The 13,195-nt window shown below is 46.3% G+C and overlaps 1 long non-coding RNA gene across 1 annotated transcript; it reads left to right on the top strand.

The window, feature by feature from the left end:
* The first annotated feature begins 74 nt into the window (after positions 1 to 74).
* On the top strand, positions 75 to 5,484 carry LOC108401677 (uncharacterized). Its single transcript, XR_012122943.1, has 3 exons — positions 75 to 529; positions 1,568 to 2,019; positions 2,638 to 5,484. It is a non-coding gene; the product is annotated as an uncharacterized lncRNA (long non-coding RNA).
* Positions 5,485 to 13,195: the final 7,711 nt, after the last annotated feature.

Raw genomic sequence — 13,195 nt, 5'->3', positions numbered from 1 at the left:
CTCCACGCCCCTGAGCCCCAGACCATCCCCTTTACAGGAACCGAGGGAGTATCAGTGAAGGAACTGCCAGTCTGGGACCAGGCGGGGGAGGAACACCTCTAAGAAGAATTGGGAAACCTTGGAAAGTTTTGAAAACTTGAGCCAAGTCTTCATAAGGCACCTGCCAGCAGAAGAGCTACTGAGGGGATGAGCTGGGGGCTCCTGGGTGGGCTGCGTGATTCAGCTGCATTTCCAAAGACCTTCCTTCCTCCCTTGCCTTCTGCACACCCCTCACGACCCCCCTCCGCCACTGCTCACTTTTCTTGCTAGCAGTTTCTGGGCTTTTCTGGCAGCCTCTACCTTTACATCACCAGCTCTTGGTCCAGGCCCTTGGCCAGGTTGAAACTGGGCACAACTGAGCTCTGTTACCCAGCACACCAAACAAAGCTGTTACTTATTTTCTTCCAGAAGCCCGCGGGACCCTTCCTGACCTGCTCCCCACCTCAAACTTTCTCCATGCTGTTTCCCATAGTCCGGCCTGAAAGACAAGGTGAGGTCCAGAGAGCCTTTTAGAAACTGATGTGTGAATTATTTAAAGGGACCGCTTGTGCATTGTGGGCAGGAATGTAAACTGGTGCAGCCAGCATGGAAAACAGTGTGGAGGTTTCTCAAAAATTAAAAATAGAATACCATATCATCTAGCAATTCCACTTCTTAGAATTTATCTGAAGAAAAGAAAAACACTAATTTGAAAAGATATATGTACAGCTATAGTTATTGCAACCTTATTTACAACAGCCAAGATATGGAAGCAATCTAAATGTCCATCAGTAGATGAATGGATAGGAAGTACAATATAGAGAATATAACCAAAAGTATTATAATATCTTGGTATGGTAATAAGGGGTAACTACACTTACCATGGCAAGCATTTAGTAATGTTTTTTATCAAGTCACTATGGTGTACATCTGAAACCAATATACCATTGCATATCAACTTTATTCCAGTTAAAAAATATAGGTGAATGGATAAAAAAGACGGGATGCATATGTACAATGGAGTATTACTCAGCCATAAAAAGAAGGAAATCTTGCCATTTGCAACAACTTTGTTGGACCTGCAGGGTATTATGCCAAGTGAAAAAAGTCAAACAGGAAAGGCAATATCATATGATTTCACTTAGAAGTGAAATAAAAGAAAAACTAAAACATAGATACAGGGAAAAAACTGGTGGTTGCCAGTTGGGGAGTGGGGGAAGGGCAAAATAGGTGAGAGGGATGTGGACTTCCAATTACAAAATAAATAAGTCACAGGGCTTAAAAGTACAGCAGAGGACTATTTAGTTAATAATATTGTGATAACTTTGTATGGTGACAGATGGTAACTATACTTATCATGATGAGCATTTCATAATATATATAATTGCCAAATCACTATTTTGTACACCTGAAATGAATACAATATCATGTATCAACTGTACTTTAATAATAAATAAATAAATGATTTTAAAAGGCTGGAGAGGGGTGGGAAGTTTCCCAAGACAACTCTTTAAGCCTGGTGCTGTTTTACTTCCTTTTTGAAATGCAGGTTTAATGAGCAAGAAAGGATCTGTCAATCCGAGGGCTGCAGTGAATTGCCGAGGGGTAAATACAGGGCACTGAGTTTCTGCAGGAACGATGCATCTTAGAAAATCGGTCATCTCCGCACTCTCCATTCCTCTCTCAAGCATGTTTTGGAAGCCCAAGCCTAATCACATCACCCTCTCTAAATCCGTCAGTGACTTCTTATCACTCTTAAGAAAGAGCAAGACTTCTTAATGACAAGTTACATGGTTCGGCCCGTTTGTGGATCCTGTTTTTGGCTAAAGATCTAGAACAACTGCATTCTTGCAGATTATAAATTAACAGGCAGTGAGTGAAATTTTCAGAATGCCAAGAGCCAGAGTGGGTCAGAGGGCTTCTCAACAGAATCTTTTATTTCCACAGTGACGTTAGGTAATAACCGGAGGTTCGCAGCACTGGTTTCGCAGCCTTCTCCAGGTGGGGCCCCTCCCTTCCCCCCTAATCCCTTCCCTCCTCTTCCTGTGACCTGGGACACCTCCTCCTCTTACTGTAAGAGGAGAGGGCGAAAAGTGATTTGTCCAGAGTCATACATACTCTGTGCGTACTAAAATGTTACGACTTCTCCCTTTTAAGGTGCCTGGCTCTTTTTGTACCCTAGATGATTGACAGCAGTGACAGTTAGTGGTAACTGTTCCCTGTTTATTGGGGCACCAAGATGTGCTTCGCCTGATCTCTAATAGAGGGATTACAAAATAGCATGTGTGCAAACATTTTCATAACTGGGTTCAGGATGTTAATAAAATGCCTCCGATTTTCACTCTTTTCCTTGGTTAAAAAGCATCTCATAGGCTTAGATTGGCCCAAACCTTGTTGTCCTATGCTCCCCCGAACTCAGTTTATTATCACATGTTCTGCATGAAGGTGGCATTGTCAAAACAAATGGTGGGACTATATTGCAGGATTGGCCAAGGGTCCCACGGCTCACCAGCTGCCAGCCTCATCTCATGCCATGCCTCCCCTGTTTACTCCCTACACCCCACCCATGCATGCCTTCTTTCAAATTCTTATAGTTTTCTCTACTTTCTCCTACCACAGGGCCTTTGTATATGCCATCTTCTTACCTGTCAATAACTATGAAAGGCCTGAGATTTTATGCTACTTGCAAGCTAATGAGAGAGCCACACTTCCCTGGATTCTGGCAGAAGACGTGAGAATCCTAAGCCAGAGACAAAGGACTTATTATTCGTGCACAGCAAGCAGCATGGGCTTCATGTTTGCATCACTTCCTGTGATAAGAAAAGAGTGATTTTGAGTTGCTGCCTAGACATTTGACGGTATGACAACCCTGCTCACACCCAGAGTCTGGACATTTAGCTAAGGACCCAATTTAGGATTCTCACTCCACAAGTTACTGCTTTGCTTTTCCTGGGGCACCTTTTAAAATAACCACTTGGAGCTGAGCCCACAGAAAGTTAGTAACTGCTGCCCCCAACCACCTTGGAAGTGATGGGTGGACTTCTGCCAGACAGGAGTTCAAATTCATTTCCAAATCCTTGGCTCCAACACTGTATTGGTGTCGCACCTAGTAGATGCTGTCAAAAACTCACAGATGGAAACATCCAGGCAAGAAAACAATGGCGAAAAGTGAAAAGGAGTCGTCAGACTTCAGAAACAAAGATTGGCTCGTCAAAGACAAAACCCAACCAGTATTTAAAGGGAAGAGGAGATGACCAAGGCCGGCACATTCCTGGTGGAAATGAGCACCTTTGTCTCCGGCTCATCTTACTCACAACACGTAAATCAGGGATCAAATCGTTCTCGTCAGAGAGTCCGTATTTACGAGAAATAGTCAAGGTTCATGATTTTGTGGTTCTGAACCACTCAGGATAATCTGTAGTTGGTTGCTTGTTCTTGGTTTTGGTTTCGGTGAATCTCCAGCTGCAAAATGTGCCCGCCCCCCGTGGCACTCAGGCGCGAAGGAAGCTGAGTCTCAGTTTTTTTACTTCTACAGTTTTTCTTCCCTTGTGGGCGAGTTCTTGCCAATGAGAAAATTTAAGTTGATTAACAGTTGCTCTGATTCGGCATCATTCAACTGATAATCTTGTTTTACTTGGCTAAAGTTTATTTCCGTAGCAACACAAGAGGTGTTGATTAATACAGAAACACTTTTCTTTTTAAGTGACTAACAAGTCAGAACCACACGGTACTGAGGCTTTACAGTGCACTTCTGTCTGGAGGCTTTGCTAAGCGCTCAGGGTTGTGATTGCTTTTATATGTCAGAAGAATTTTATATCCTTCTCAGCATGATTTTCTCTAAGATTCCCATGTTTGTTAAGATTTCTGGCCTAACAGGAAATGAAATATGTTACTGCCTGTAAGGCTGGAATTTCATAAGTCCTAAAGTTGTCCCAAGAAGTTTTCCTGGAAGGACTTCATAGATGTCATTCCCACACATAAAGTGTAGGCTTGTTTCTTAATAATGGTCTTGTTCCTGGTTAAGGGGAATTTTTGGCATAGTCAATATTTACCTACATTCTGGGAAGTGGACAGATTCTTATTGAACCTATATAAGGAACCTACGTGAGCATAAGTATTAATTCCCTCTAGAGGCAGATAAACTATTATCAATTTGGTGACATCTTTTCTCCCTTAAATTTATAAAATAGGGAATTTGGTCATAAAAAATAAAAGAACTTAGTAAAGGCACTTCCCTTATTATTTAATGTTTGTTCTCATTGTTTTATAGATAAGGCCAATCAATATGTCATTCTCTACAAGAATTTAAAAAATTGTCCTGCTGACATATTAGCTTCTTTATTACATATTATATATTAATCTATATTAAGATCTCTCATGGGATTTTTTTTCTTTTGAAATTTGAAAGTTCAATTGGGAAAAAATGACATTTAAGAAGTGCTTCAGTGGGCTGTAAGTACAAAAATAAATACTGTGCTTGAAGATACAGAATAAAAAAAGGTAGAGATCTCATTCATATCTTTTGGGTTGATTACATGTTGAAATGTTAATCTTGTGGATATGTTGGGTTAAATAAAAATAAATTTTAAAAAATTTTGTAAAGGAGTGCTCCATTCCACTTTTTGTAGGTATAATCTGCTAAAATGAAGTTAAGAAACAGATTAAAAAGAAAGGTTTTTTTTTTCTTATGTCAATTCTTATGAATATTAATCATAATGAAATCGGTTCATTTAGTCCATTTGGTCCTAGGTAATACATTTTTATTTTGTGATCTTGGGTTAGGTAGTCTACTTCTCCAAAGTCATATGTTTTTAGATCAGTTGTATACTCTATGCAATCATCTCTGCTGTTGTAGTGGGTAAACAGCTAGAGATAATAGTAATGCAATGAGCACGGTAGTGTTCCAATAAAACTTTATTTACAAAAAGAGATAGGTAGTTGGATTTGTCCTGAAGGCCCTAGTCTGCTGACCCCGGTTTGAATATAGACCAGAATCTAGGGAGTCTGACTTGGTCACTTGGTTTAGTCTAAGGGGTTCGTGGTAACCGTGGCAGCTTCTTCAGGGAAGTCGGACCCAGGGGTGTATATCTTGTGGTAGCAAAAGTCAAGAGCACCAGGTTCAGTTCTTTATTGATGTTCTTCTCTTATTTCTTCCAGAAGACTTAATTCCTGATCTTAAGCTTCTGGCAGGGGCCTTTAATAGATGCAAGGAGAAAGGAAATAACATCTGTAATTGTAAGATTAATTATCACCGGTAATAATAAGATGAAATGGTTCTGATTAACTGAGAATGGAAGAATGTGGAGTCTTGTATTATGGTGTAATACGCAGTCAATTTGCATGACAGAGTGAGGGCGCTGGCAAATCTCCAGGGCCTTTGTTTTATGCCATGAAGTAAGAATGTCATCAATAAACAGGACATTTAAACCTAGGGACAAAATTAAAAGTAAATGAATGTGTTGACAATTACTGTGTCAGTCTTTGTATATGAACATCAGAATGTTTCTTTTCAAAGTAAAATGTGAGTCTGATTGCTTCAGTAGAATCACTGAAATGTTTAAATTAATTCATTTTACTTATAATTACTTACCTACTAAAGCTGAATGTTTCTTTTTGATAAGCAGGAATAAACAGGATGGTTCTAATAATTGTGTTGAGCTAGTCGATCATCTGGAGAATGTCAAGCTAATTATTTTTCCTATCTGCCCTTTTATAAAGTGAAAAAAAATTTGTGTGCTATTCGTGGACAACTAAAAAATCTATAAATAGTTTGATGTAAAAGACATCTTAACAATTATATATTCTGAATACAGAGATTGAATTTGGGCAAGGTAAAATTTGGAAGAGTTGTCAGGATACAAGATATGAACTTATCTTGTAAGTATTTAATGGTAAGCAATATTTACAATGTTATTAAAAAACCATACAGCAATAGGTAGTAACAATTATTAGAAAACACTAGTTTCTTCAAAAAGAAGGAAGTTTTGTTAAAGTGTAGAAATATACCAGAAGGAAGGAGAGCTAACAGAATATGTTAATGACAAGAAGGGACTTCTGTTGTTTGGGAATAGGTTAAATTGGTTATACAAACAGGCAGAAAATCTCAATTCTAGTTTTATTCTTTGTATGTATCATTTGTGTGACAATTCAAAGTAAAGAATACACACTAAGGATTACATTAACAAACATCGAGCCAACTTTATTAAAAAATTTAACAGGCCATTTCTCCTTTCAAACTCATTATGTTTGGCTATTTTTAGCACAAGAAAATGAAATTTACTTCCCTTCAGACCATCTAAGCTTATGGCACAACCTTAAATTTGTCTCTTAATTACCTGCTTTTATGTTTTGGCATGACGAGAGCATTTTTAGTTTAAGATAAAATTATTCTTTTTTTCTCCTTGATAAACAGAAAAAACACATCCATTATTTTACATATGCACTTCCCTATTGTCATACTTTTTTTTTAACCTTTCTTTAAAAACCAGTATGTACATTAACATAAACCAAGGGTATTTGTATAAGCTTTCAATCTGTTACTGCTGGCTGTGTTATGGTATATTAAATAACAGTAGGGTTCTTTTTTTAATTAAAGTATAGTTGATACATTGGATTAAGGTGTGTACAGCATAGTGATTCAACAATTATATACATTACTAAACAGTATGATAAGCTTAGTTACCATCTGTCACCATATGAAGGTATTACAATAGTATTGACTATATTCCCTATGCTGTACTTTCATCCCAGTAGGGGTATTTTAAAATCACGTTGTTCAACTATCCAAAGGTTGTTTAGGATTAACTCAAATTAATATTGGTTTAAGGTCTTAAAGTAAGGCCCTGGAAATTACAATTTATGTTGACATGTTAAGTCTGTGTGATCTTTTAGCATTACACAAACTAATCTCTTTCTATAAAGATATGATTACACATTCATTAATTTAGCTCAACTCTATCTTGCAATTTTATAATCTTAAATAAGTTATTGTTAGTTTATATGACAAAAAAGTAGAGAAAATTAAGGAAATTCAAAATAATTGGATTTTCATGAGAAAATAGACCCAAGGGTTAATTAAACAAACTAGAAAAGACCTTGTAATCTGATATATTAGCTCCCTCCAGAAGTATGTAAGTGGTATCAATTTACTCAACATTTTTTTATATTTAAAAAAATGGATAATTTTATCAACTCTTGTGCAAGTTGGAGGAACTAACAGAAATCTAAGGTAGAAATAGGTTATCAATATCTTTTAAGCAGCTGATCAGTTAAGATATAATTAAGTGCCATTAGGTCTTTGGGGGGGATGCATCATCACTGAAAATCTGAGTAATTTGGGAATTTCCTTCTGAATTTGGCAGGGCAAGAACACTCTTAATGTTCACATGCCTTCAATTAATAATAATTTCCTTTTTAACTATATACACATTTTTCAAGAGACATGAATTTTTGAGTCATTTACTTATTAAGCAAAATTAAAGAAAGCCGGTTTGTTTCCTTTCGTCTTCTGCACAGCTACCTTTGCAGCTCTCAACGGCGACTGGGGCCGCAGCAAGTATTCCTAAAAAGCCAGACTTTGGGATGTGGAAGGAGGCTCACTGAGCTTGGAGTTAGCAGAGCCTCCACTGGCCCCAACCTGAAACACGTGAACACAGACGCTTCTATCAGAGTCACAGGAAACCTGCAGAGCCTCTTTCAACCCTGTCCTCTCAAATGTCAGGAAATAGAAGCCTCAGACAAGCTCATTTTCCCTCCAAAAGACTACCAGGTGAATCAGATTCCAGAAACCCTGTCAGCTGCCCCCTGCCAGACATCACTTAAAGGTCAGGCCACTTTCCACCCCTACTGCCACCAGTGCGGGCCCAGCTGGCCTTGCTGCATCAGAGCCAGCAGCAGCCCTGGCCAAGGCTCAGGCTGAGCCCCATCACTGCCCACGAGATTCCCCAGCGGGGCCAGGGGAGGGGGAGGCTCTCTCCAGGCGCAGCCCCGAGGCTTGTGGAAGCTGCTGTCAAAGGAGGGCCAGAGGCCAAAGCGTTCAGAAAAGGGGAGAAAACAGCTGTGAAGAGCATGAGCTGGCCTTCAGACCACGGCCTGGCCAGACACAAGGTGCAACTATGTAAAGGGAAAAACGGTACAAGGCCAAGAGCATCGTGCCTCCCCTGGCGTGTTCACGAGGGAACACAGCAACCTGCTTACACGATCATCATATCAGAGCATTTTCAGATTTCAGCAGAGCAAAACTCAGGGATCAAACTGTTTTTGTTAGGGAGTCCAGACTTCTGGGAAATATTTCAGGCTTATTATTTGGGGGACCAGAGCGGGTCAGGACAACCCCGCTGGTCTGTTGTCCTTCCTCCTCTCCTGACTGTGGTATGTGAAGTGCTCACCGTGCTGGGAACAGGGCGAGGCGTCAGCTTTTGTTTCTCAGCGCTCAGCACACGTTTGTGAGATGAAGTGAGGTTGATAGGATCGTGAGAACCACGGTCTCCCTAGAGAAGCCACGTGATAAGGAACAAGTGATTGTAAAGGCCTCCTAGCTGACCTGAAATCCATTTCTTGGTCAGCAGACAGGAGGGGAAGTGGCCCCGGCATGGCGTCGTTCTCCTTGGTCAGCGGGACGGCCGTGCAGGGGGGGCGCCCCCTGTACGAGAGCAGGCGCCCCCTGTGGGTGTTCTCTGCGCAGTGGACCGAAAGCCGGCGCCCGGTGAGGAGCCCTGGAGGGCGGGGGCCAGCCTCTGCGCCCGTCCGAGCGCCCCTGGGTCGGTGACGTGTGTGTTTACCGTCCTGGACGACCCCTGTCCTCGGCCCCTCTGGTGAAGAAGTCACGGCTGCACCTGCCCGCCGCCGGTTTGCTGCCCCACCTCCCTCGCGCTCACGGATCTCAGGTGGGAAAGCGCCTCTCCCCGCCCTGCGCCTGGTGCCCACCGCTTGCCTCAGTCTTCTTCTCTCTGCTTCCAGACTCCCCTCCCCCTGGAAACTTCTGTCTTCCAAGCTCACATCTACCAGCTCTTTCCTCTGCCTTTACCACTGTGACCTGTGTGGGTTTGCAGCACCTGCCGCTGTGGTGCGTTCAGTGCCCGTGTGTGTGCTGGTGGCTCTCCACTCGTCTCAGACGGGGAACTTCCCGGGGGCAGGGGCTCTCTCCCCCCTGCCGCCTCAGATCCGACGGCAGCGGCGTGTCTCCTTCTGCGCCGCCCACCACCGTATTCGTGCAGGGGTCTGACCAGCTCAACAGAGCTCCTCACTCAGGGACCAAGGTCTCCGACACATGTCTTTGGACGACAGTGATGGGGGTTCCCAGCCACTGTTTGCAGGCGTCTTGCCCCCACCCAGAGTGAAAACAGCAGTTGTGTGTGATGACCTCCCTTCTGGTCCAGGGGACAGTCTTAAACACCCATTCTAGGACATTCTCCTCCTTCTCCTCCCCATGCAGTTATCCAGATGGAAGTACGTGTTGAAGAAACGTGCGCGCGTGCACACTCACACACACACACACACCCTTCTCCTAAATCCCATCCCCACGTGCATAGCTCTAACCTGTGTGAATAGCCCTCCTCACCATAAGCCATGGTCCTCTCACTGGGACTGTTTATAACGCCAGAGGAAAGAAGTGCTGGTGATGAACAGGGCCAGAGCCCCAGTGGCCTGAGTCCACGCTGTGCCGTGGTGGGTGCAGAATGGCCCCTCACTTGACTCAGCTCTGCTTCCTGCTGACCTTGGGAAACGTTTTCTGCCCCTTTGAGCTGCAGTTTCTGCCCAGGATTGTTGTAATGATTACGTGAAGTACTGTAAGTAAGGGCCTGGCGTGGAGCAGATGCCAGCAGGTGTGAGTCCCTTCCCTTCTCCATGCCTCACCTTCACCTTGGCACTTGCATGGGCTTTGCATCCCCTGCAGCGGTGATGTTTCTGTGACTCCCACACTAAGTACTAAATTTGTGGAGCCCTTGGGCAGAGCTACATGGATCCCTTCTGCAGCCAGGAGGTGATTCTTCTCTCCACACTAAAACAGGCCACCGGCCGCATCCACAGGTCCTCCATCTGAGGGGTCTCAAGCCCAGACCCTCTGGCCTCAGATGAGACAAGGAGGTCCCTTCTGGAGCCTATAGCATGGCTGAGGCTTATACAGTAAGAAGATGACAGTAGACAGAATAATGTTTCCCCAAAGATGCCTCATCCTCACCCCCGTAACCGGGGAATACACTCTTGTTCGTGGCACACAGGCTTTGAAGACGTGTCTAAGGTCAGGGTCTTGAGGTGGAGCAGTTATCTCGGATCATCTGTGTGGGCCCAGTGCAGTCTCAAGAGTCCTCCAGACACGGGAAAGGGGACGTGATGATGGAGGCCGAGGTCGAAGTGATGTGCTTTGGAGGAGGAGGAAGGGCCGGGAGCCCAGGAATGCTGGCAGCTTTTGGAAGGTGGAAAGACCAGAACGAGGACCGTCCCCGGGGCCTCCAGGGTCCCTCAGCTGCTCGCCGCAGAGCCATCTGTGTTGTACGCCAGGCGTGGCCCAACGCTGACCTGAGCTCAGGGGCTGTGAGGACGTGCCCGAGGTGACCTCCTGCTCGGTGGGGGCCTCCAGAGATGAAGCCACGTGGTCTGGAGTGAATGTCCCCAAAGTGAGAAAGGCAGTGTCACGTCCCTCCATCCAAACAGATTCCAGGCAGAGCTCAGGCTGGCCCTGGAAGGGGACTCCCACCCGAGGAGGGGCAGGTCCCTGCTCTGCCCCTGGGATTCACCAAGAGGCTCTCACCCTGGAGTTCCCAGGGGGCTTTGGAGACGCTGGTCAGCCTTGAGCACTGGCCCAGGAGGGCGTGCCCGCCTGCGGAGCCGAGTGTGAGCCAGGGCGTTTGAATAAGACTTTAGGGGAGGCTCCCGGTACAAAGGGAGGGCACGCTGAGAGACGGCGCTGGGTGAGCAGACCTCCAAGCGTGCTCCCCACCCCAGTTCCACAGGGAGTGCGCCGCCTTACGCTCAGGGGGCACAGCCCTGCCCCATGCCAGGGCCCAGGAGATGGCAGGCCCTCTCCTATCTGCCTGAGACCAGGATTCTGAGCTCTGGTTTCCGGTAGAGTTGCCTTTACCCCAGTGGCTGGAACTGGTTGTCTCCCTCTTCAGGAGGCAGAGCTCCCTGCCTGCAGATGTTGCCTGGCTCACCATTCAGGCCACAGGAGAACAGAGAGAATGTTCTAGGCAGCCAACACCATATCAGTTACTCGTCTGCTTTCACGGGAGTCCAGAATTATTTTGACTAAAGAACTTCACACCAGGTACCCCAACCTGAGGGGAAAGTGGGGATAGTTTATGGGTGCCAAATGCTTGACACTCACACCAGTCACCCCTCTGCCAAATCCTGGGATGCAGGTGCTGTTCTTTTTCCTGTTTTATAGGTGAGTGAACGGAAGCTTGAAGAGAATAAGTTGCTTTCTCAAATCACACAGGTTTAGGAACCTAGACCTGTGGCCTTTCAGCTATTGAGGGTGGGGGTGGCTCAGGAAAGGCGGCGGTCATGGGGAGGTTGAGCCCGGGGCTGCTCCGGATAACTGGGGAGGTCTGGCCAGGAAAGGGAGTCGGGAGCTGACCACAGGACATGGCTGTGACAGCAGGAATCGGCTGGTGTCTGCACAGCCGCTCTCCCTGTGCGTGATCGTGATTGGCCAGCCTCCCTGCAGTTCCCCTGCAGGGACTGGCTTTAAACCCTGAAACTGGAAGGCGCAGCCAGGAAGCCGGTAACCAAGGAGCCCTTGTCCAGTTGGGCAGCTAATTTTGGAGGAGAAAGAAACCCTACAGTATGGTGTTTGTGTGGGCAGTTTTGAGCAAGTGTAAAAATAAGGAGGGGGTGGGGCCGTGAATCCCTGGCGGCCTAGAAGGAAGGAGAGCACACCGAGGTGGGCCTGGGCCGAAGGGCGCACCTGCCCGTGCTGTTGGGGGTAGTTAGCCCCTAGCAGGTGCCACGCTGGGTGTGGCAAGGAGCGGATGCAGTTTGGATGGTCAGGGAGGCCTCTCTGAGGAGGTGGCCTTCAGCTGAAGTCCCAGGGATGGCAGGGAGCCCGCCAAGCCAAGCAGAGGCTGTGATCTGGGTAGGGAACATCATATGCCAAGTCCCAGAGGTAGGCAACAGCTTTGGATATTTAGCAGCAAACAAACATGAAAGAAGACCAGCGTGGCTCGGGGAGAGAGTGGGGTGGGGAGAGGCAAGGGGCACGGCGGGGAGACAGAAGTGCCCAGGCTGGGGTTTTGCAAACCACGAAGGGGTTTTGCCCTGAGTATAATCAGATGCCACTGACTGTTTAGCAAGGGTACATGATAGGGTCTGTGTTTTGAAAAGCCACTCTTGCTACTTTGTGGAGAACCGAGTCAGAGTGGGACAAGGCTGGAAGAGGCGACCGCAGTAAGTAGCTGTTAAAGAGGTCCAGGCGAGGAGCATGCTGGGGCAGCCGGGGGCGGGGTTGGAGCGAAGGCGGCAGATTACATTCGGTTGACACTTACTGCAAGAAAAGTCAAAGCTTCCTGCTGAGTTGCATGTGAAGCCTGGAGGAGAAGGAGGGAGCGAGAACCACCTTAGGGTTCCACCCTTAGCAACTGGGAGAGGATGAGGTACTTTTCTAAAGGGAGGAACACTCAGGGTGGGGGTAGATCTTGGAAGAAGCCTGCACGTCCCTGAGTGGGGGGAGCAAGGAGTCTGGGGGACCTGGGCCTCGGTGCTCGAGCAGAGGTCGGGGCTGTAGATACATAAGTGGGGGGGAGTCTCTAGATGAAGATGTTATTTAAAGCGGTGGGAATGGATGAGATCAGGGTGAGAGGGGATGTCTGAGACGGGGAGAGATGGTCCAGGCCCCCCAGCCCAGGCATTCAGACATGTAAAGACCAGGGGAGGTGGAGGAGACCAGGAAGGTTCTGCAGCAGCAGCGCAGCAACTTCATTCCAACCAGTGTTTATCAAGCCCAGAGGCTCGGTGTGCCAGCCCCAGTTGCTGGGGGCGCCGGGGAGTGGGACGAGGCCCTGCCTCCATGCAGGCAGGCACACGAGTGATCGACACAGCACAGGGTGGGAATACACTGCAGAGATGGGCCCAGCAGGAGGGGTAGGAAGACTGCCATGGGCCTCAGGCAGACTGGAGAAAGAACACAATGGCTGGGAACTCTCTGGGTCGGGCTTCCTTCCTCTGGACCGGCCGAGTC

Source organism: Manis javanica, chromosome 11 (genome assembly GCF_040802235.1).
Source record: "Manis javanica isolate MJ-LG chromosome 11, MJ_LKY, whole genome shotgun sequence".
NCBI lineage: Eukaryota > Metazoa > Chordata > Mammalia > Pholidota > Manidae > Manis > Manis javanica.
This window is presented reverse-complemented; position numbering and strand designations above follow the sequence as displayed.